At 33.1% G+C, this 22,707-nt stretch overlaps 2 protein-coding genes across 3 annotated transcripts in view; one reads left to right on the plus strand and one right to left on the minus strand.

Moving 5' to 3' along the window:
* Positions 1-22,707, plus strand: part of LOC145939405 (uncharacterized) — a 263,176-nt gene that overhangs the window by 112,773 nt on the left and 127,696 nt on the right. The window lies entirely within an intron of this gene.
* Positions 1-22,707, minus strand: part of LOC145939422 (gonadotropin-releasing hormone receptor) — a 226,649-nt gene that overhangs the window by 109,543 nt on the left and 94,399 nt on the right. For both annotated transcript variants that reach the window (XM_083043724.1, XM_083043723.1), the window contains one exon: positions 3,986-4,066. The gene's annotated coding sequence lies outside the window, so the exon portion shown is untranslated. The remainder of the gene's footprint in view (positions 1-3,985; positions 4,067-22,707) is intronic.

Below are 22,707 nucleotides of genomic sequence, written 5' to 3' on the forward strand. Positions count from 1 at the left end.
CAGTAGAGTTTATTTTATAAGAGAATGGTTTATTTTATAAGAAATAAGCGCAGAGTAATTAAGGCATATATATTTTATTGTGAATAAAAAGTTAATGTAAAGTCATCAAAAATGAAAAGCGTTTCCTTTTTGCACCATTTTCAGCGCAATCGAACAATAAATTTTACAAAACAATTACGTGAATAAAATTGCAGTCATAAGATAAAATAGAAAATTATTTAAAAAATAGTATGAAACAATACAATTATAAAGACTCTTCAGAATATAAATAATTAAAATAATGACAAGAGACCCAAGCACATTATTTTATTGTAAATAAAATATATGCGCTTTATTATTTTATAAAATTTCATTTTTTTTCCGTCAATTATATTTCGAAAACGATGTAAAATCAGTCTTCTCAACATTTGATTAGAGAATGTAGCTTTTCAGGTTCCTGAGTATTTTTTTTTAAGTTGTCAATTTTAACGTGAGATCAAAGACGATTCAGTACATGTAGACTTTTAAATTTATCGAACTTTAGATATTTCGTTTTCTATTAAATATCTCACTTAAAAAATTATATTTTCAAAGAGGACTGTATATTATACAATTCTTAATAACAGATATTTTTAAATGTTTCTAGAACATCTTCTAAAACTAAGGCTATATTCTTTGTTAATAACTAACGATCGTACACTTTTTTTATGCGGACCGTTCATTTAATGTTATACGGTCACATTGTTACGAATACTATGTAGTGTTGTAATTTACAGTAAAGTATAGTGTTTGTCACTAAATGGTTTTAGTTTATTAGAAAAATGTATGAAATTAATAAATGGCTCGAAAAAGAAGACTTGAGCGACTTAAGAGAAGTGTTTACACTAAAAGATTAACATAACATAATGTAATTTCAGGATCCAGGTTTCGTGTCTCATGCTCGATTTATATGTACTATGTCTATGCTTTCTTTATGGTCCTTTTTTATCTATGTACTATAAAATAATTTACTTTTTTGTTAATGTAAAAATAAATTCCATTTCTACATTTTTACAAATTAAAAAATCTGATACTAATTTTTATAATCTAAAGACTAAATAACCTTCCCCTTTTAAGATAAGAGGATCCTTTTAGCGTCTATTTTAAAACAGAATATTCTAAATATCTCATAAGTAAGAAATTCTCAAAATGAGAATACAATTTTTTCAGTATACATAATTAATACATCAAATAAGACACGCGTTTGAACTAATTAACTTTTACAGACCGTGTCTCATTTCGCGTAGAAATTGGATAAACTCCCGCTTCATTGTGAGACTCCTCAGAGACGAATAGATATTATCGCACTCACGCAACTCACGTTTCAAGATTCGAGAGTTTCGGTTGCAATCCTTCCGATTTGCAGATTATAGACCAAGTTCCCTGGTCCTCCTTCCTCCCTGGAACTTAATGTCGCGTCCGTGTAGTAGATGTCTCCCGTTCGAGAGAGGGATCCGCTCGTTTAACTCACCGGGATTCCGTTGGCCCGGGCAATTCGACATGACACTCACGAGAGCTACGCCTCCCCCGGGGACGGCGAGGCGAACCAACGGCGATATGCAAGACCGATATCCGGTGACCCGGGTGCGTGAAACGTCGACCATCCGAATAACTATACGCGCGTGGATACGCGCATTAACGGCGCCGGCAATTAAGGTAATGGCCGGATAATCGTCGCGCTCGATTGGAAGAGAAATTTTCGAGCGAGTATTCGAAGCGTGCGGACGAGTTCGCACATTCGCGAACTATTATGGAAAATCTCCCTCTCTCTCCCTCTCAAAGTGTCCCTATTTTAACCTAACTACATTAGATCCTTAATTTCAGCTACGAGCTCATCGTTATGTCATTTAGGGCTTGAATTGTTATTGCATTATCACACACGCGTATATCTGGACGAAATTAATACGCCCGTTTTTAATCGAGTTACACGTGGTGGGTCTATATGTCATATTGGCGACGTGTGTGGTTGTATGACAATTTTACAGTTCGTTCCGATCATAGATTGATAACCGCGATAACGTTAGAATTATTGATGTCCGCTAATGTGGATGCGAGTTCGCGCGTTGCACACGTGTAGGTACATCTAGATAGAGCTCCATGGAGGATGTTATAGTATTGCAGGTGCGAGCGTGCATTAATAGGACCAACAATTAGCTTAATCGGTCTTTATGGCCGCACCGCAGGGAGGTTTCTTAATTGCGCGACGATACTGCTACTATTACTACAAAAAGAAATGTGCCATTTCGTAAAATTACAGCCACCCATCATTATTTCGATGATAGTATATCTGAACGCGTCATCCATTTATGCGACGATAAAACGTTAAAATTATATATACATATATAAAAAATGCAATTATCTTGCGATAATTGATTATCCTTTCGATTAATCTCCTCCGTGTTATTGCCATTCTCTCGTATTGTGCATTAATCTAAATAAACTGATATTAATCAGTCGAAACAGCGATGTAGTTAACCGTTGCGTGTAGTAATCGAAATGTTACGTTGAGTAATTAGCGACAAGCTCAGGTGTAATTAATCAAGCGTCGTCCGCGAACAAAGCGGCGATGCATAAATACGCGAACAAAATAATTGCAAGCACGCCGACGTAAATATTTATTATTATGTACGTGCATTATATACATATACATATGTATATATATTTTGTATATATGTGTGTATACATATACATGTATATTCATATATGAAGGGTGGACCATTTTAATATCTTTTTTCCTACACCTTTTAGAAAAAAAATGTTTCGCTCAAAAGTTGTTTGACTTTAAGGGAGACAGAAGACACAGCGATATCAATTTTATAGCTGGCATCACTTTCGAGAAATTCGAACCAATATTTATTTTTTAACAAAAGTTGTAATTCTCGTGTCAAAACAAATCCAATTAAATATGTATTACTTAATGATTTTTTAAATACATTTTCTTAATTTTTTAATTTATATAACACACATTTTTAATTTTGAAATATTAGTGTTTCATTGCAAACATGTGGAGAAGTATCCATAAAGACAAACGTAAAGTCTCCCTAGAAGCACTTAGATACATGAGCATATTCCCTTTCAGTCTTAAAAGTCAAACAATTTTTGCGAAACATTTTTTTTGTAAAAAGCGTAGAAAAAACAGATATTCAGACATTAAAATGTCCCACCTTATATATAGGTAAACTCTCATATAATATTACCGGTGCGTGCGCGTATCAACATTATAAGTACACGATGCGTTAATAACATCAACAATTAACAACGAGCTTCGCGCTCGTTGTGTATCTAGCTGACGAGGAAAGCGCGCATTTTATAATAAATTAACTGTGCGAATGTGTGTGACCGTTCATCTTGATTCGAGGGGTGAAGGGTGAGATATTCGCGCGCGGACATTAGTTGACATAAAAAATTGCGACAGCTAAATATATTAATTTTCACTCGTGCTCGCCCTCATATTTGGCAAAAATTTGCATGTCATAATGCGCACACAAATTTCATACGGTGAATTTTAATCGAATTTACCGTAACAAGGTTACATCGGTAGCAGCGCGCTCCCTTCTTTATTATCCAGTCCTTCGTGGGAATGGCTGGACGAGATGCATTTTTTTCTATTTGCGGGAGGTTCGCTGCAGCCCCGGCAATTTGCGTCACTCTAAACGACAATTTGCGCGCGCGCGTCTGGTAACTGATTAGTCGCTTTCGCATTGATTACCGGCCGTAAACGGGCCGGTACGAAATTTCGATCACGTAGACGCGCATCTGTATGCATCCGGCCGTTTGCATATACGCGCATTAGCGGGTGCGCCCGCACACCGAGCAGGACTACGGGGACAATAAATAACGACGTGTGTAAATGTCACGACGATAAGCGATAAAAATCTTGGTAATTACATTAAGGCCGAGCTCGCAAACCTTGGTGAAAAGAATAATGAAATAAAGAGCGAGAAAATTGAATAATTAATTTACTCACTGCATGCTGGATGTTGCGGAGCTCGCCGGAACGTCCTTCAAGATCCTTGGGCGGTGAAATGCAACACCTCATTCCATTGAACTGCAACAGAAAATAAGCGAAAAATTGTCTTGTGCAATCTTGTGCAGGGAAATTAATGTTAAATGGAGATAGCTCTGATTATATTATTAACATCCGCATACATGGGAGGAACCGAGAAAAAAGGATGAAGTGTAAATCTACTTTATACATGTATTCTGGTCGCGTTAATTCGTTTTCTCGGGGAACGAGATCTTTCGACCGATATAAATCAACGTCGCTCGTGTAGTAACTTTCAAGTATCCTTCCGAGCAAAAATTATTGACAGGCGAAAGCTGCGTGTATCCTATTGGCTATACGAGAACCGTTCGATTTATCTGGCTGTTAAACCAGGATATCTCGCAGGACGAGGCGGCTGACGTGACTCTCATCGAGTTGAGTCGTCTAGGGAACTGTTAGAACACCATATTTACGACGGGGTTTATCGAACAAAATTTTTCGATATTTACTCTTAATATAACAGAGAGCGAGAACGGAAGTCGCATAACAATTTTCTCGAATCAATCTTTTTTTGCGGATATCGTTAAGTGCTGCTATATTTTTATCACGACATATTATTACTACGACATAATATTACGTCTTGGTGGTAATAAATTACTTGATACTTTTGATATAAGGAAGATTTTAACAGCGAAACACACACACATACACTGGCACGTATAATAATGGATTGTGAAAACAGCTGCGCACCGCACTTAATAGCGACTATGCGTTAAGCCGAAAACACCATCTTCAACAGCACCCATCCTAACTCCCATAAACCTCTAACCTTTGCCATTGTTGACGGAGAAGCGTAAACTTACTCCGGGGCTCTGATGGACCACTTTTAGAGAGCACGAGCTGAGTAGCCACGGTGTTCTCGTAGCGTGTTACGTGGATGGATTGAAGGATAATGGGGATTGTTCGTATATCGTAATCATCATTAACTTTTACTAGCTTCACAAATTCACACATGTAATTATATGCATATAATATGCGTCTTACATTCTCGTATCTCGCGTAAGATTCGTTCTATTCTAAGATTTTTTATCTATTCTAGATAAGTAATGATAAAATTAAAATGTTTCATATAAAAATGATAATTTATAGGTAGATATTTATTGAATTTAAAAATAATTTATTTTTTTTTTTTAATTAAACTTGGAAAATATAGACAAATTATTAATAAATTTCTAATTGTAATTAAGAATAGTATAATTGAATATAAATAATTTTATATTTTCATATTAATAAGTGTAAACAAATTAATATTAAACAAATAAATTAATAGAATAATAATAAAATGATAATTAGATGTAAATATATAATATTTAAAATATTAATATTAATAAATACAATAAAAATATTAAAAAGTAAAATAAATCTGATTGAGAAATTAGTTATTTATAATTTTAAAATTTAGGAAAAATAAAATTCTTTATCTATAAAGCGTGTATATACATATATATTATATATTCAAACTTTATGAAATGTTTTTCATAAATTATATTAATTTATAAATTTAAAGAATTGACATATGATAGTATATAAAATATGAATATTAATTTTGGAGATTAAAGATATAATTAAAAATTAAAAATTATTTTTTTGATTAATGAAAAATATTTGTATAAAATAAATTAATGAATATTAAAATGTGTAAATTTGGCTAAAAATGGGTTGATAATTAAGCCGCGCGTGAGTCTTGTCTTAATATATTACCGCATTACCATGATTTACAATTATTAAAAACAATTCTATATTTGTATTTCGTGTTTCATTACATTTGCATTTAATAAAATCTCGCATTTTATCACTTATGGAATAATATACTTGCTATCAATTTTTTATCGTAATACGATCTACTTCTCATATATTACGAGAGAACGAGAGACTCTATTGTTCTTCTTTAATACAAGTGAATTGGAACATTTTTCTGCAAGCTGTAAATCGTAAGATAAATAAATTGAACTTGCACAAAATTATCGGATATTTTTGCCAATGTAATAATCCTTGCACTGCTTGGATTACCTATCTGCCATAGTATAATTTAAATCCACTTACTTCATAATCAAATTTGGACGGGTAAAAGTGATGTTTTTTTTTGTTAAAATATATGTATCTCGATTGCATATACAAATCTATTCAATTCTGTTTAAAAAATGACATTCTTAAATAAATATAGTGCATCATGTTTTGTATAAACATAAACGAACAATTATAATGTATTATTTTTTAATTATTGCCACTGTATATAATAATAAATTGCCACCGTTTATAATAAAAAAAAATTTTTTTTAAGTTATTGAGCAGATAATTATCTTCTCTTTAATTAAAAACACAAGATCTGTGCCATAATATCATGTCAAAATTTATCGATATGAAATTATTAGCAAATTACTTCTTTTTCTATAACTCAAGTAAGATATGTAGCGTAAGCTTTAATAAAATCACATATTTCGTTTGTTATTGGGGACAAATTCAATCTCAATGAATGTTATCAGGGGTTGGAATCTATATTTCTTCCGAATGATTTTCCGTTTCCCTTGCCGCCTTATAGTCTTAGCCGCCTCATTTCCTTTTATTATTTCCTCTCATCTACAAAACAAGAATGATCTGATCTGGGAGGATTCATAATAATCGCATATAATAGTCGCAACACGCTTGAAATATCGTATTTTTTACGAAGAGCAGAATTCTATTTAGAAATGGAAGCCAGTATCCATTAATTTTCTCTGACAATTTGAGTAATTTTTCGTGACATGTTTTTTATCTTCTACATTTTCCTTTAACGTATATAATTAAAAAAAGCAAATTAATAATATTTTTAAATAAAATTATCTACGTGGACTCTTTACCTCTTTTTTTCTTAATAATTAGCAGTAAAATTTAAGTCTCATAAAGTTTGCTTGTTTATGCCGATATAAGATCATTGAGTAGCTTCATTTGATTACTATGTATCTGATAAATTTAGCAGCATCAAAGTCAATAGCCTGTTAAAGCATGATTAATTAAATTTTTTTTAAAGACATCGATAAATATAATGTACATACTTACATACTTTATCATTTTGTTTGATAAATATAATACATACTTTGTAATTTTATTCGCATCAAGTTCTTTCATGTAATTGGATATTTTATGTCTTACATTATATAATTTAACTATATAAATATATAATGTTAAGATAAAATAAAATGATAAATTAATAAGATAAAAATACAAAAGTAAGCAAAATAAGCAAATATTTTGATAAATGAGGTAAATGAAGAAATGTAGAGGAGTAACGTGATGACACTGCGTTTCAGCGAGTATACTGACAAAAAAGTCAATGTCTTCTTTTATTGGTACAAAGGAGACGTAAAGCCAGAATAGCAAAAATGATGAAAAGTATACAGAGAATAGGAAATACAAAAGGAAAAACTGCTGAAGGATTCGCTATTCACATGGGTTTGTTCCATCGAATGGAAAGCAAACTAAAAATTCGAAGCAAAAAATTCGTTAAAAAACAATGTTATACGAAAAGGGTAAAGAGGAAAGAGTATTGAATCAATAACGATGGGTTATCAGGTTTATCTGATCGAGTTAAGACGGATCATCCAATTAACTGTGTGAAATTAAATATTTAACTTTTGCAATTTAACATTTGCATAAAGATGAGAGCATAAGATATTTCCCGCAGTAATTAATACGGCTATATCATTGGACTGTATAAATAGTCTTTCTGAACTCGATGTCTTTTCGCTATCAAAAACATTTCACTTTGTTTCATAATGATATATAAAAAATTATAATAATTATAACGAATTTTTTGTACGTGTTTTCTTCCATAAAAATCAAATAAAAATGGTACGATAAAAATCTCGATATATTTGCAATGTCACTTGTAATCTCCTTTATCTGTCATCGGTGATGCGAGTGATATAGCGCATTGAAAACAGAGCTGATATTAGTTTTCCCGGGATACAAAGCAAATCGAAAATCGAAATGGAGAAACACATCAGGATGCCTGAACTGACCCGGCAGTGAAAAATAGGCGAGTTTTCTCCGCCCTCGCATCGCATCGCATCGCGTTTGTTTTGCCTAGCACAAAGTAAACGATAACATAAATAGAGGAGTGGACAAGATAAACGAAGAAGATGAGACAGGCGAAAAAAACGACTCAAAATCGATTCACGAACAGTCGAATCGCGTCGAATCGACACAGTTCACTAGTCAGAGGAGGTCCTGGCTCGCTCGCTTTGACGATAGTAGTTTTCAGAAGTCGGGACCTTTCTGCTTAGCGGCCGTGCAATCTTCGGATCATTGACTTGGAAGAGTATCATCCATATAACATATATGTATGTGTATGTATGTATATATACAGGGTGTCCCAGAATGAGTGGTATACCTGTTAATGGCAGATTCTTGAGATCATTTGGAGACGATTTTTCCTCAGCGAAAATGTCGAGAGAGATCATTATTTTTTGCATGTTCCCAATTTTTGCCATCATGTATCTTTGTAACTAAGCCTTAAATTAAAATTCCATTAAAGTAAACTCTACCTGAAATTAATTGAAGAATGTGAATTTATTATTATTTTATTTCCACAAGACTTAGTTAGCCAAAAACCCTTTATTTTCAATCACTTATAACTCGAAAATTATTGGTGTCATTTGCTGAGGAAAAATCGTCTCCAAATGATCCCAAAAATCTGCCATTAACAGGTATACCAATCATTCTGGGACACCCTGTATAGTAATCGTATATATATCTCCTTTCAAATCCAATATTTCTCGGCCTTATTGAATAGGCTTATTGTGTCTGATAATTCCAGAAGAACACACATCTCATGAAAAAAATTATAATTGTATAATATAATACACATGGTGAACATATTATGTTATATATGAGACATATAATGGCAAAATGCACGAAAGTTGTATTTGCATTTAAATATTATAAAAGAATGGCGCGTATGGTTACGATCGTTACAAAAAATATACCGATGGAACAAATATTTTTCTCTCGTCCATATCGAAATCATCTCGAGTCCAAGGAGTATTGCACACACACACAAATACAAACATAAACATAAACACACACAGAGAATAAAATGTGATAAATTTATGTCGCAATAAGGATTGCAATAAACTTAGTATCTCGAGTTGTTGCTCTCTCGATGCAATGATCAGAGAAGAGATTCGAGTTATTGAACGCAATTGAAAATTCTACTCTAAAGAAAATAAAGAGGATTGCGTTAAACTCATCAATCTGTAAGCGATTCCACATCCTTCGAAAATAGTAGAGTTAATAGGAAAAAGATTTAGTGACCTAATCATCTGATATGAAAAGAAATAACTTTGCGCGAGTCGAACAAAATTAACACATCGAGTTGAAAAAACACCATCTTCAAAATATTTCAAAGATCTCGAAGATTCGCGTATTTACATAATTGTACGAATAAATTTCACGAGCGCATAATTCATGTCAAGTACGTATATTTTTAAATAAAAAATTGACCACTTCTTAATATGTAGAGCAACTTTTTTTCTCGACATATCTCAAAAAAATTTGAGAGATACCAAAAAATATTTTATACAACAATTTCAAGAACATCTCTATTTAACCATATTAATAAAATCTTGAAAAGTAAATTTTTTCAAAGATTTTTTAAACACTTTATTCCAAAAATTATTTTTTCAAAATATTCATACGAAAATATTCACTCCTTAAAATCGTTTTTGGATAGCAACTAAAAATTTCTAAATTCTTGTTTCATCTATTTATCTTCCCTGCACGTGTGTAAAGTATAAAAATCAGAGTTTTCGGATTTGCGAAGTTCCCTCGTCAGATTCGTTCAAACCCGCGCGAGATCGCATACATAGAAAAATAAAAATTTTCCTCCAACACGGAATATGTACTTGCGTATATGACAAATATTTTTTCACCAATTAAAAATCGACTTTAAAAAGGAAAAAAAAAAAAAACAACTTCGACGTATTCGACGACGGCGACGACGGGAGAGAACTATATTTCTTTCTCATCGTCGGAAGCTTTTGAAATATTTTTCTCTTTCTGCATATCACACGCTATCTCACGTATCCCGTCATCCTCTCGGCCATCGCATCGCTGCTCGATATTCCCTCTGGCTTCCGGGACTCGGTGCAGATAATCAGCGTAACGCGATTTGTTTTTCCACATCCGTGCCGCAATCCCAGTTCAGTCGATGTCTTTAGTGGAGATTTAAAAAAAAAAAATCCGTCAGAATTGTGAACGGAAACGCGCGTGCGAGAGAGAAAGAGAGAGAGAGAAAGATTCGCGGGATAACGAGAGAATTGCATTAGTGCACGACTGTATACACGTTCGCGATAAAAGTTGTGCCGTTGCAACCTCCGCGTTTGTTCACGTAATTACCAATTATATTTTACTTGGCAGAAACCAAAAAATACAGAACCGTATTTCTCGTACAGCGGCAATCAATTCGGACAAACGATTACATGGCAGAATTCTGAGGGAGCTCGTGAATTACATTTCGTTGATACGAGGTTGATAGACAAACATTCGGTGTGAAAGCGTTGCAAGGTTTATTCGATTTCTGAAAAAAATTGTATCATGTATTTGTATATAAATATAGCTGAGCAAAAAGAATTCGCGTTAAAATGTTTCGTCAAATTTATTTTAAGGCTTTTATTTAAATATATTTCTGATATCGATGATTTTCATTAGGTTATATTAATAATAACCAGCTGTATTATTCCAAGTTTGATCTCAAGTTTCAGCCGTATTTCTCAGTTAGCCGTATGTTCTCTGGAAACTATCTACTGCTATGTATATACAATCTCAAAAATATCAAGTCAATATACATCAGAGAATTTTCTCTTATTTATCCTGAAAATCATCAAGAATTTTATGAGAATTTCTCTGATTAATATTAATCACAATAAAAATAATATCTATCACAATGAAATATAAAACATGTTTAATTATTTTTACTAAACTGCATAGTAAAATTAATCAAACATATTTTATATTTTATTGTATTAGATATTATTTATTATTTTTGTGATTAATACTAATTAGAGAAATTCTCATAAAATTCTTGATGATTTTCAGGGTAAAAATTCTAAGAGAAAATTCTCTCTGTGTCTAAATACGATGGAAATCTAAAAGCTTATCGCTCGTAGCAACAGTAATCTTAATGATTTTTTTATTACTTGTCAAAAGTTACTATTATTATAAATTCATTATGTATCTAAGGAAGATAAAGTTGAACTGAGGAGTTATGTTTGAATTTTAATCGAAATATTTTCTCTCTCCATAATGAGACATTTCCGGTGGAGTCAAGATCTTTCACAAGAGAGAAAGAGAAAAAGAGAAAGAACAAGGAGAGAATGGCTATAAACAGCCATGTGACTACATATCCAACATGCTCCCGTTGTGCATGCTGTTCCATTTTCTCATCTAATACACAACAGAGTCGCGGGAACTTCCGTTACCTCGCGAATCACTCGTCATTTGGGTGCATGTTGACCAGCTGATAAAAAGAAAAAAAGAAAAAAATCTCGAATCCGTACATTTTCCCCAGCCAGATAGAAGGAGGCGTAATAAAACAGTCAACGTTATTTCTCGCGATGCACTATGTGCAACCGCCGACGTCATCTCCGCTCATGCATCTCTGACTCGATGTACAACATAGTAACGTGTGTATATATACCCTTGATACTCGCCTTGATACCGCGTGATGACTCGAGCGAGAAAACAGCGGGTGGTTTCACCATAGATTGTCATTATCTCGCGAAACGGTTGGAAAAAGAGGTACGATAAAAAGAAAAAAAAAGGATCACTCTTACAGTTCGCCGACTGTTGCAGGTCTGCGCGTATCTGCAGTCGCAGCCCGCCGTTCTGAGTATGAAAAGTTACATACGTGCAGATAGGAAAGGCCCTCACTCCCCCCGTGCAGCAGTGACGTAATCTACGGGGACACCTACATTTTTAGTCTGTCTTTGTCTAGCGATACGTCTCTCTATTTGCTCTGGCACAACAGTAAAAAAGTCTATGGACTGTGTAGGATCGCCATTTTTAGCTAGATAACTGTCTCGCAACTGTCTCGAATAATCGATTTTTTTTAAATCCCGGAACTATACGAGTTTTCCCTGGAGAAAATCAACTGAAAAGAAACGTACGAGACAGCTTTGATATAGTCGCGAAGTACATTCAACATTCAAGTGTTCTACATATTGAAGAATTCTTCAGCATTGCTACTTAACTTCATCTATTCTATTTTAGAAAATGTTTGAGAATATCTGTTAAGAAGGATTTTATAACATACAGTCTTCCTATGAGAATATAATTTTTTCAATGAAAAAGTATGAAAGATTGTTGTTGGATAGAGAGAGAGAAAGAGACAGTTTGATTTCTTCACAAGTCGTTTAGTAAATATACTTGACAAATTTCACTTTGGCCTCTTTTGCAGAATTTCAAGTAAATTGCATTCATATGAGTTTTGCGAGAGAGGAACGAAAACGGTCGCTTTGCAAAACGAGTTTCTTTATTCCTGAGACAGAATGGTCGGTGTCTTCCTTTTAGGCGCGTGCAGCTCGGAGAAATTAGATTACCGGGGAGAGAAGAATCGTCTCTGATCGAGAAGAATCTTCTCTCTCAAATTCACGAATCTTCCAAGCGAGAGATGTGCGAATAAGGGGGCAGCCGTCGCTGCCCACTTTCATCGAATTGTCGGAAAGACGTTATATATGCGCGTCCTAATAAAGAACGATTGGAACGCGGCTCCGGAAACGTGCTGGAACGAGAGGAATTTTCCCGTGCGAAACAAAAACTTAGAACGTGACGCTACTCTAGGTATCGAGCGGTAACGAGAGAAGAAAAGGGCCCGCAAATAGGGGGAAGGAAGAGGGGGATGACTTTCCGGCGCAGGCCATAATTTTCGTTGTCAACGAGGTACTCGATACGAAAAGGGGAAGGAAAACGCACAGGCGGGTTAATTATTTTTCTCTAAGCACTCTCCGGTCTGGAAGGGATATAAATTCGCTTTCGCATCTTATATTTCAGGAGATCTTTTGTTCCGGCCAAAGTGAGAGAAACGGGTACCATGTAATTGGTGAGCTTGAAAGGATCAGGAACCACCGAGGCCCTGTTTTATTCTCGAAGCATCTTTATATTGCCGTGCTCAATAATATACTCAACGTTTTCTTCTTCTTGAAATTAATAACAGCAGATTTTCTCTGAACTTGTATATGGTTTCCTAATTTAAAAAACAAATTTAGATTTTTTCTAAGTATGAAAAGAGGTAATAAGAGCCAGATATTAAGTACGACAAAATTATTTTGACAAAATAAGTATAGAGGAATTTAAAATTAAATCCAATAAAATTATTTTTAAATTCCTTTATATTTATTTTGATGAAATAAGTATAGAATAAAAAGTAAAAATGTAAAATAAAAAGTAAAAAGTAAATGTCTTCTTAAGATTTAATTTTTTTACAGATACATACGCTACAAGTATTGTTTGTACGTAAACATTATGAATCTCTTGTCGAATAAAAACTCTTGTTGAGTAAAAATAAATTTTTGTTTTATTAAATTCTTTTAATTGAATTATTTTGTTTTCAGAAAATTTTAATTAGTATGTATATTGTTTTATTAAAAAGATTAATTAACAAAATGAAATATAATGGAAAACAATTATTTGGAAAATTAATTTAATTTTTGTTAAGTTCTCGCATTTTCGCTTAATTATCAATTATGGAAAGATTGTAGAACTTCGCACACCGTCATAGAGAGATACGTGTTTTCATATTTAATTAATATTAATGCAATTGTAAACAAATAACTTGATATATTTGCCATTGAATAATTTGTTAAATATAAAATTATTAGTATATCGTAATTAAGTAATGTCTGTCTCATAAATAAAATTTTTATTATTAGAAATATACTCATAAATTAATAAATGTTTCGAATATAAATACCCTTTTAATCTTTAGTTAATTAAATTTTATGCGTATATTCAGAATTATATTGATATATGTTTTACATATAATATGTTCAAATAATCGCGAAAACATTTACATCTATTATCTCTGTTACATTTTTCGAGTAGATACCTAATGCAATACAAAAACGGTTTTCAGTAGTATAAGTATATGCGATTGCGATCAGACGCTGATTCCGCTGATATCACAAATTCGCGAAATGTTTCTTCACATAAATATGAAATGATTCGTACGTGTTAGATTGTCAACAAACCGTTGACAATCGTATATTCTTCTCTTTTCTCTCCCATGTTTCTCCATTTAAATCCTTTTGCAGTCTTCCCATTAGATAGACAAATTGCAACTGCTATTATTCTTTTGCAAGCATATATAAAAAGAGTCGTCACTATATTAAGTCTTAAACAGAATTTCAAAGTCCGCATATTACGCGTATTGTCTTTCATAATCCATTTTACTTTGATATTAACTGTAGAATTTTATTATAAAGTCAAACATAATTTCTCATGCTGCAATACAACTGTTTGTAAAATTGCAACTATTATTATTCTTTCGCAAGCACATATAAAACGAGTCGTTACTATATTATGTCTTAAACAGAATTTCAAAGCCCGCATGTTGCACGTATTATCTTTCATAATCTCTTTTACTTTGATATTAACTGTAAAATTTTGCTACGGAGTCAAACATGATTTCATTCTGCAATACGACTGTTTGTAAAATTGCTATTTATAAACAATATGAAATGATACGTCCTAAAAAAACTAGAAATATTATTCAATTTTTGCGTAAAAATTCAAATAAATTATTTTTAAAAACAAAGCAATTTTAAATTGTTGTATTATTTTACGAGTTTCTGATTTTTTTTACTTAAAAAAAATTGAGGTCTAGATAATTAATTAGCTACCAATTCAAAAATAATAATTATATTCGACCTTCCTCTATACTCTCTTTTTTCTTTCGTAATTACAACTTCAAATTTCTTAGACACGGTTAAAAGGTACTCAGGAAAGCTGAGAAAGTTATCGGTCCAATTTAACAGGAATCAAACATGATTTCATACTGCAATATGACTGTTTGTAAAATTGCTATTCACAAACATAAACGAATATGAAGCGACACATCTTAAAAAAACTTAACAAATATTATTCAGTGTTTACGTAAAAATTTAAATAAATCATTTTTAAAGCAGTTTTAAATTACCAACTCAATTATTTCACTAGTTTTCTACTGAGATTTCTTTTAGTTAAGAATTGAGGTCTAGATAGGTAATTAGATACCAACTGATAAATAATAATTATATTTGATCCTCCTCTATATACTTTCTTTTCTTCTTTCGTAATTACAACTTCAAATTTCTTAGACACGGTTAAAAGGTACTCAGGAAACCTGAGAAAGTTACCGGCCCAATTTAACGGGAATGGGGTCGATGAAAGTCTCAAGAGTCACGATTTCTCATTTGATTGGACAGTACGAAATCGAATCTCGACTAGCACCTTGTGGTAGGAGTACAGGCGAGTTAGATTGCCGTAATACAAGAAGATTCTCGATCGACGCCTCTCTTTTTCGACTATGGTTCCCCTGAAAATACCTGTCAATTTTATTACTAGACTTAACTGAGCATCTTTTCTCTCTCGATACTTGTACAGCTCTATACGCGCGAATGTAGTTTTTCGATTCCAAAATTATCATTACGGTTTCGAGATGAAATTTTATCTTGATGAACCTTGTCCTCGCGCATATAATATGTATATACACACACACACACATATATATATATATATATATATATATATATATATATACATAGATACAGACGATATTGGTCGATCCGACCAGGATAGTTGCCCTTTGCTCGTTAAATCAACTAATTTAACTGTGTAAATACCATACTGGTTCACCCAATTGGCCACGGCAATCTACCAGAACCATTATGCTCGTTGCTTCGCAACGCATCTCCCAATGCGTCTCTCGTAGAGATTGTATTATAAATCTACCATTTACATTTAAACATTTTTCTGTTATTACTTAATTGCGTCTCAGATCCATCCATCTCGCAATCAGATAATTAATTGATCATTCAAAGTATGTGTAAAAAGCATAAAAATTTAATTAAAAAATAGAAAACTTTAAATTATTTTTTACTTCCCGATCCTACTTCAATTTAATATTTTATTATATTTAATATTTTTTATATATTAATATTTTTAATATATAATTAATATAATTTTTTAAATATATTAAATTATGCCATTTTTTCCGAGATTGCCTCATTATTCTTAGCATTCAATAATTTCCATTTAATTGCTCGATTTGCCCTTCGTATATTTCTTAGAGGCAATCCCAGTCGCGACACGGACAGGAAATCCCGCTACAAATGCCTTCCGCTTTGCTGTTTCTACGTTGCTACTTTCATGCTTTCTCTAAGTTATCCTTTTTATTCCTTGTCGCTATCGCGAACGTAACTAGGAGACAAATGTAGAAGGGTAGTTTCTCTTTTGCGCACGTAGAGACGCGACTAGGGACACGAGCAAGGTTAGCGTTGTCTTCTCCGGCGAGTTCTAACAATAAGATTAAGAGCTCTCATCTTGATAGGACTGCTAGAAAATGGTTGACACAATAACGGCGGACAGGTGAGGGGCGACTGGATGGAAAACTTTTGGAGGAGATGTATATCTCTCTCTCGACGCTGCGACATCAGGGGATGGGAAAATAGGGCACAATCCGAAACACGGAAACTGATAGTACTCTTCCAGTGATCGGCTGCCAAAAGAGACTCAGCAGAAAAGGTTTTTTTTAGTATATGTAGATGTAGATAAATATAAATTTTTTGGCTTCTTAAAATGCTAGTTAATTAATAGAATGTTAACATTGTAATTTGTCGATCTAGATTGATTTGACTGATGACTACATTGTACATGTGTACCATATATCACATTGGACTGCATTGCGGATAGCTTTTGTCGGAACAGATATTCTTGCTGTCAGTGATCTTTTATGAGAATGCACTTTCGTCTTTCCGGTTATTCCTGCGAAACGAATGATGGGATCGCGAAACATCCGTATGATTTTTCACAAAACACATACATTTCTCTCTCTTTTTTTTTATCGTGATTGTTGTATATCAGAGAAGAAATAAATGTTAAAAATGGGTCGGAAATTTTCTCCGCCCAAAATAAAGTACAAAAGGCGGCTTTGTATTCGGAAATTAGTAACTGCTATAAAAAAATTGTCGCAGTGCAATGCATCGACAACACGCAGTTGATAGCCATACATTAATGAAAAAATTAAAAATTATACATTAACAAAAGAGTTAAGAAACTTCTACATTTATCAAGGCATTAAGATATATTTTATTGTTATCTTTTGCCGCTGTTGCTGCTGTTCAGATCATCTTAGGAAAGAGGAAAAGGAAAAAGAAAAAGAGAATATTCCTTTTCTCCATATAAAGCTAAAATAGGATTGTTCATCTTTAGTACGCACCGACTACTCTCATCCCATTGTCTCTTTAAGATCAACGTATATACCTCAGTAACTGCTTTCTCATTTGCGCTCTTTATGCTTCGGTTACTCGGCAGACGGATTAACAACTCCGACAGTTAGTCAAAATTTGCATACGTTGTGTATGATCGATAAATGTTTTCGCCCGCTTTCGCGAATACTGCAAGCTGTGCGCTTTCGCAAATATTTTTCGCTTTGCATGTATTTGACTTCATTAAGCCGAATAATAGACTAGTTAGTTAGGAAACAAGTGCATTTAAAAATACAATTAAAACATCAACATTGTTCTTCTTTTAATTTTTTTTAAAGTAGATAATTTCCTGAATATTTTGAGTTATGTAGAATGATTTTTAAATATGTTAAATTTGCCTTCATTAAGCCGAATAATAGACTAGTTAGTTAGGAAACAAGTGCATTTAAAAATACAATTAAAATATCAACATTGTTCTTCTTTTAATTTTTTTTAAAGTAGATAATTTCCTGAATATTTTGAGTTATGTAGAATGATTTTTAAATATGTTAAAATATTTTATAAAATGTTTAATATATAAAAATAAACTTCAAAATCTTCGAAATTTTTTTCTGTAAAATCACATCTTTCGACTTTTATGTATCTTTTTCTTGGAAACCACTGTTATCACTTTTAAAATTTGTTTAGAAATAAATAAACTATAATTTAATTCGATTCAGTTTAAAAATTGTAATTTTATTAAAAGTTACGATTGATTAAAGTAAAAAAAGTTAACATTATTCAAACTATAATTAAAATTGAGAAAGTTAGAGAGAGAGAGAGATAGAGCTTATTCATTAAAAATAAATTAAATTGTAACCAAACATAAAAAAAGAAAGTAAAACAATTTATTTGAATAAAAAATTGATTATATTATTAATTATTTTATATATGTACTTTTAGTGATGAGAAAAAGAGAAACATAAAGACGGATAATTTTTTGTCATATAATTTCGTAAACTCCCTTAAGTATTTTACTAATTATAAGTGTCCCATTGTTCTTATTTGGATTGTAAGCGGAAATTACGACAATTTCGAGAGAAAGTTCAATAGAAATTTGACTTTACGGAGCTTCGAAACCCGTCTTCTGCAGCCGATCGGTTAATCGATTATTTAATTAGTTACGATCGAATTAGCTAGAAATTCCGAGGGCAGGGAGAGAACACCGGGGCATTTGAGAAAGGATTACAAGGGGCGTTTTCTCGCACCCAGGATAAGAGAAGCGATCCGAGAAGCTGCTCATCCGGGAAAGTAGCCCGCATCGTCGTGTTCCGAGGACAATGGATGTAGCAGCAGAGCGATACTGAAATAGATACTTGCTCCCTAGCGTCCTAGAGATCTGTAATCCCGCACACGCTTTTCACGCGCGCTCTTGAAAAGGCGTTCTTCCCCGTACGAAGCGGCGCTACGAAATTGGTGGTCGCTCCTTGGGGGACATAATCGTAGCCGCGAACAGCGCAGCTCGATCGAAAACCATTCGCGGGGCCAGAAGCAATGTAGATAAACCCAGGCATACAGGAAGCTCTACGATGCGGATCACCATAAACATCCTCGTGTGACCTTAGCAAGGGTGTCTGTGTATGCGCGCGCGCGCTTGTTTCGGATATCGCGTAAAAGCTGAAGCGAAACCCCTTCGAAGGCAAGCTTTCATGTGCCGTCGTGCGTGATGTACGTAGTAATACACCGGGCGTCCGTTAAATGCCTTCGTTCCACTAAACGGGCATGTTAAATTTATGCGAAACGAATTAATCAAGTGCCTCGATTTTAAAATCAATCGAAGATTTAAAATGTAATGTATAAAAAAATATGTATGTATAAAATATATTATAAAATATATTATAAAAAATATATGCATGTATATGTGTAATGTATAAAAAAATATAACCAGTAAAGAAATCATGGTGTGAGATAAAAAAAATTAACTTTATTAAATTAATTTTATTTTCCTTATCGCGATTCGTGACTACCCTAATCACCTAGATGCATTTTCTGAAAAATTTCGATATAACGTGCTAAAGCAGCGATAATACATTATTTTCACTGCGTGATTTCCTTTCAATGTTTACATAAAGAGTTAAACGTCACGCCAGCTGTCAATAGATTAACCACGTGGTTTCGTACACGGTGAGCAATATTGTGCTAAATAAATTACGTAGCTTCATAAACGGATAAAGGGCGAGGGGGAGGGCGAGGAGGAATAGAAAAACGAGAGATATTCGAACTGAAATTGACACTTTCGAAGAAGCTTTTAAAATGTTTTGCTTTTACAACTTGCAGTAACCGGTGCCGTTATCTGTGCGCCGTTTAACCGTAATGCGGAACATAGCGAGGCCCATCCCAAATCGCTTCTTTATCGGAGGCATCATGGCGTCGTAATGCCGGAACGTGTCGCCTCGTTTTCCTCCGTATTTCTTTTTATTTTTTGCTCGTGAGTGCCATCAATTCAAATTTACGTCCTCGTGAGGCATCGCGAAATTTGGAGAAGAGGTTCTCTAATAGAACGATTTATTTATCACGATTTATCTCGAGATTTTCTTCGAACGTTTGAACATCTGATTAATGATCGCAAATTAATTTTTTGAAATAGAAATGAATAATTTTATATATAATATTTTTATACATATATAATTTTTACACGTAATTATATATATATATTTTTTGTATTATTATTTTATTTTTATATATAATTGTATATTATTTTATATATACGAATAATTTTAATAGAATTTTTTTCGTCCTGATTTTAAATTACAAAACAAACTCTTATTGTTTTTATAATTAAAACGCCAGATATTGCGCGTGTAAAAAAAAACCTTTTTTTAAAGAAAACGCAAGTTCATTTCACGCAAACTTGATGGTGCGTAAAAGATATATAACGAATAGTTATAGTCGAGAACTTAAGTATTTTACATCGTATTTCCTCTCGGCGAGAGAGAAGCTAGCGTATCTCTCGATATTTAAAATTTACGATCGATATCGATACTACCGGCGTTGCTATGGGAAGATGCGCAGAAGAGCATCCGCTGCGATACTTTTCCTATCCTCGAACACGAAGAGTGTATCAACGTAGGTCGACATTCTCAATATAACCCACGGTGGTATACGCCTTTATCGATCGATAACAGCCCGAATGGAGGGTTCTATCAAACTGCTAAAGATACGCATATGTGCAGATTGTATTCGTTTTTATATAGGTAACGGAGATGTAGACTGCTTATCTTTATGTTTTGCGATATATTCAAGAGCGGTTTCTTCAAGAAGCATTTCGATTAACTCGCATAATATTGAATACAAGTATCATACAGATATATATGTTCAATATAATTAAATTAAATAAGAACAATAAGAGAGAGTTTGTTCTGTAATATAAAATCAGCAAGGAAAAAAATACATTTACATGTATAAAATATATATAAAAGCATATACAAAAAAATTATTTAGCCAAGTCTTTATTAGACAAGTCTTGAGATTTTAATGCGTTATTTTTTATTTTTAAATAAGAGAGAAATATTATTGATTTCTGTTTCAAAGAATTAATTTGCGATCATTAATCTGATGTTCAAACGTCCAAAGAAAAAAAATATATATTACATTATTAATTAAATATATTATTAATAGGTATTATATCAAATCAATCACATTTCCTTCTCTCCTTCCTGTATATTCCGGCATCGATATTCATTGACGGAACGTGTTGTTCGCACAAAGTCACTCCGCATCGAACGCGAGTTTATTGAAATACCATCACGAATCAAGCGCTTAAGATGGCAGACGTTGTGGAATTCCAATTTTGATGCCTTCAATGATGTCGTTCCTTAATGATAATGGCCATACCTAATTATTATATTGTCAGCACATTCCGTAAATATTTTTTTCCATAAAAAAAATTAAATATTCGAATATTTTGAATAAAATCGTCATACGACGAGAAGATGTGAAATAAATACACGGTATATCCCGTTATATAATTCATTAATTAATATATACAACCATTGTAATTAAATCTATTCTTTGGTAAAGCTTTTAATTGATGATTTGAAAGTTTTAAAATAAAAAAAAATGAGTTTTTTTTTAGCCAATATAATTACAGATTTTATTAAACATGTATATATATCTCTTGCATGCATATATCAAGGAAAGGACATACATCACGAAAGATCTCGTTGCGGTAAAAGAATCGCGTGTTCAAAGGTTCCGTGAAAAGTTTAATTTAATTAAAACTTGAAGGAAATGCACTCTTATGAGAGAATTCAAGAAATACATGAAATGGTACAATGTAAGAGCGAGAATATCGCCAGCTGACGTGATTCTTTTTATTCTTAAGCTTGACATTTGTAATTAGTGAATCCCGGACGTTGAAGTCTTTTGGTTTTAAGCAGGTTCTAACATTTCATTAAAGAAAGATTGAGGTAATCACTCGGCAAATCGTAGAGCTCGTTGAGCGAATAAACGACGAGGGAATATTCAAAAAAAGAGAAAAGAAAAAAGGAAAAATTAAGAGCAAAACATCGTCCTCTATTGAAACAGGAGACGCGGATTTCGTCCCGGACGTAGCCTTTTAACTTTGCTAATTAACTGTGCGTTACACGGCAGCCTCCATAATACGGCAACATAGTGTCGTTTTTAACTTAAGGTGCTTTCCTTGACGGACTTCGCGCCGCATTTAATTCCCATCCTTTCAGAATCATCCCGATTGCTCCTTCGCCACGTTATCGATTATACCCACATTTTATTCCAAAGATTCGACAAAATTACAGTTTGCTAACAGCGTTGTAAAATCAAGCGGTTTGATTTTGAATATCGTTCGAGCACGTCTTTCCTGTTTCGCCGAAAGTGCGTATTCGTGTCTGGATTTCGTATTTTTAAAGCCTTACGACAAGACATTAGGCAAATTTGACGATAAAGCAAATCTCTCTCTTTCTCTTTATTGCAGAGCAATATTGATTTTATGTTTAAGGCGAGGAATGCACGATTAGGATTCGCAGATGTAAAGCTTCGTATATAGTCGGGACGTAAAGTTTTCCAAGACATCGTCATAAAAGCAGACTTTCGACAGGGCTTCCCGGAGTTCGATCGTTATTTCGATCAGCCCTTACAGCTATATCAGATGATCGGATTTCACTTTAGAGAATTAATTCAATTCTCGACACACGTTAATCTTTATTT

Source organism: Prenolepis imparis, unplaced genomic scaffold, assembly GCF_030444845.1.
Source record: "Prenolepis imparis isolate NDT839.2.m4 unplaced genomic scaffold, iyPreImpa1.0 SCAF_8, whole genome shotgun sequence".
In the NCBI taxonomy this organism is placed as follows: domain Eukaryota; kingdom Metazoa; phylum Arthropoda; class Insecta; order Hymenoptera; family Formicidae; genus Prenolepis; species Prenolepis imparis.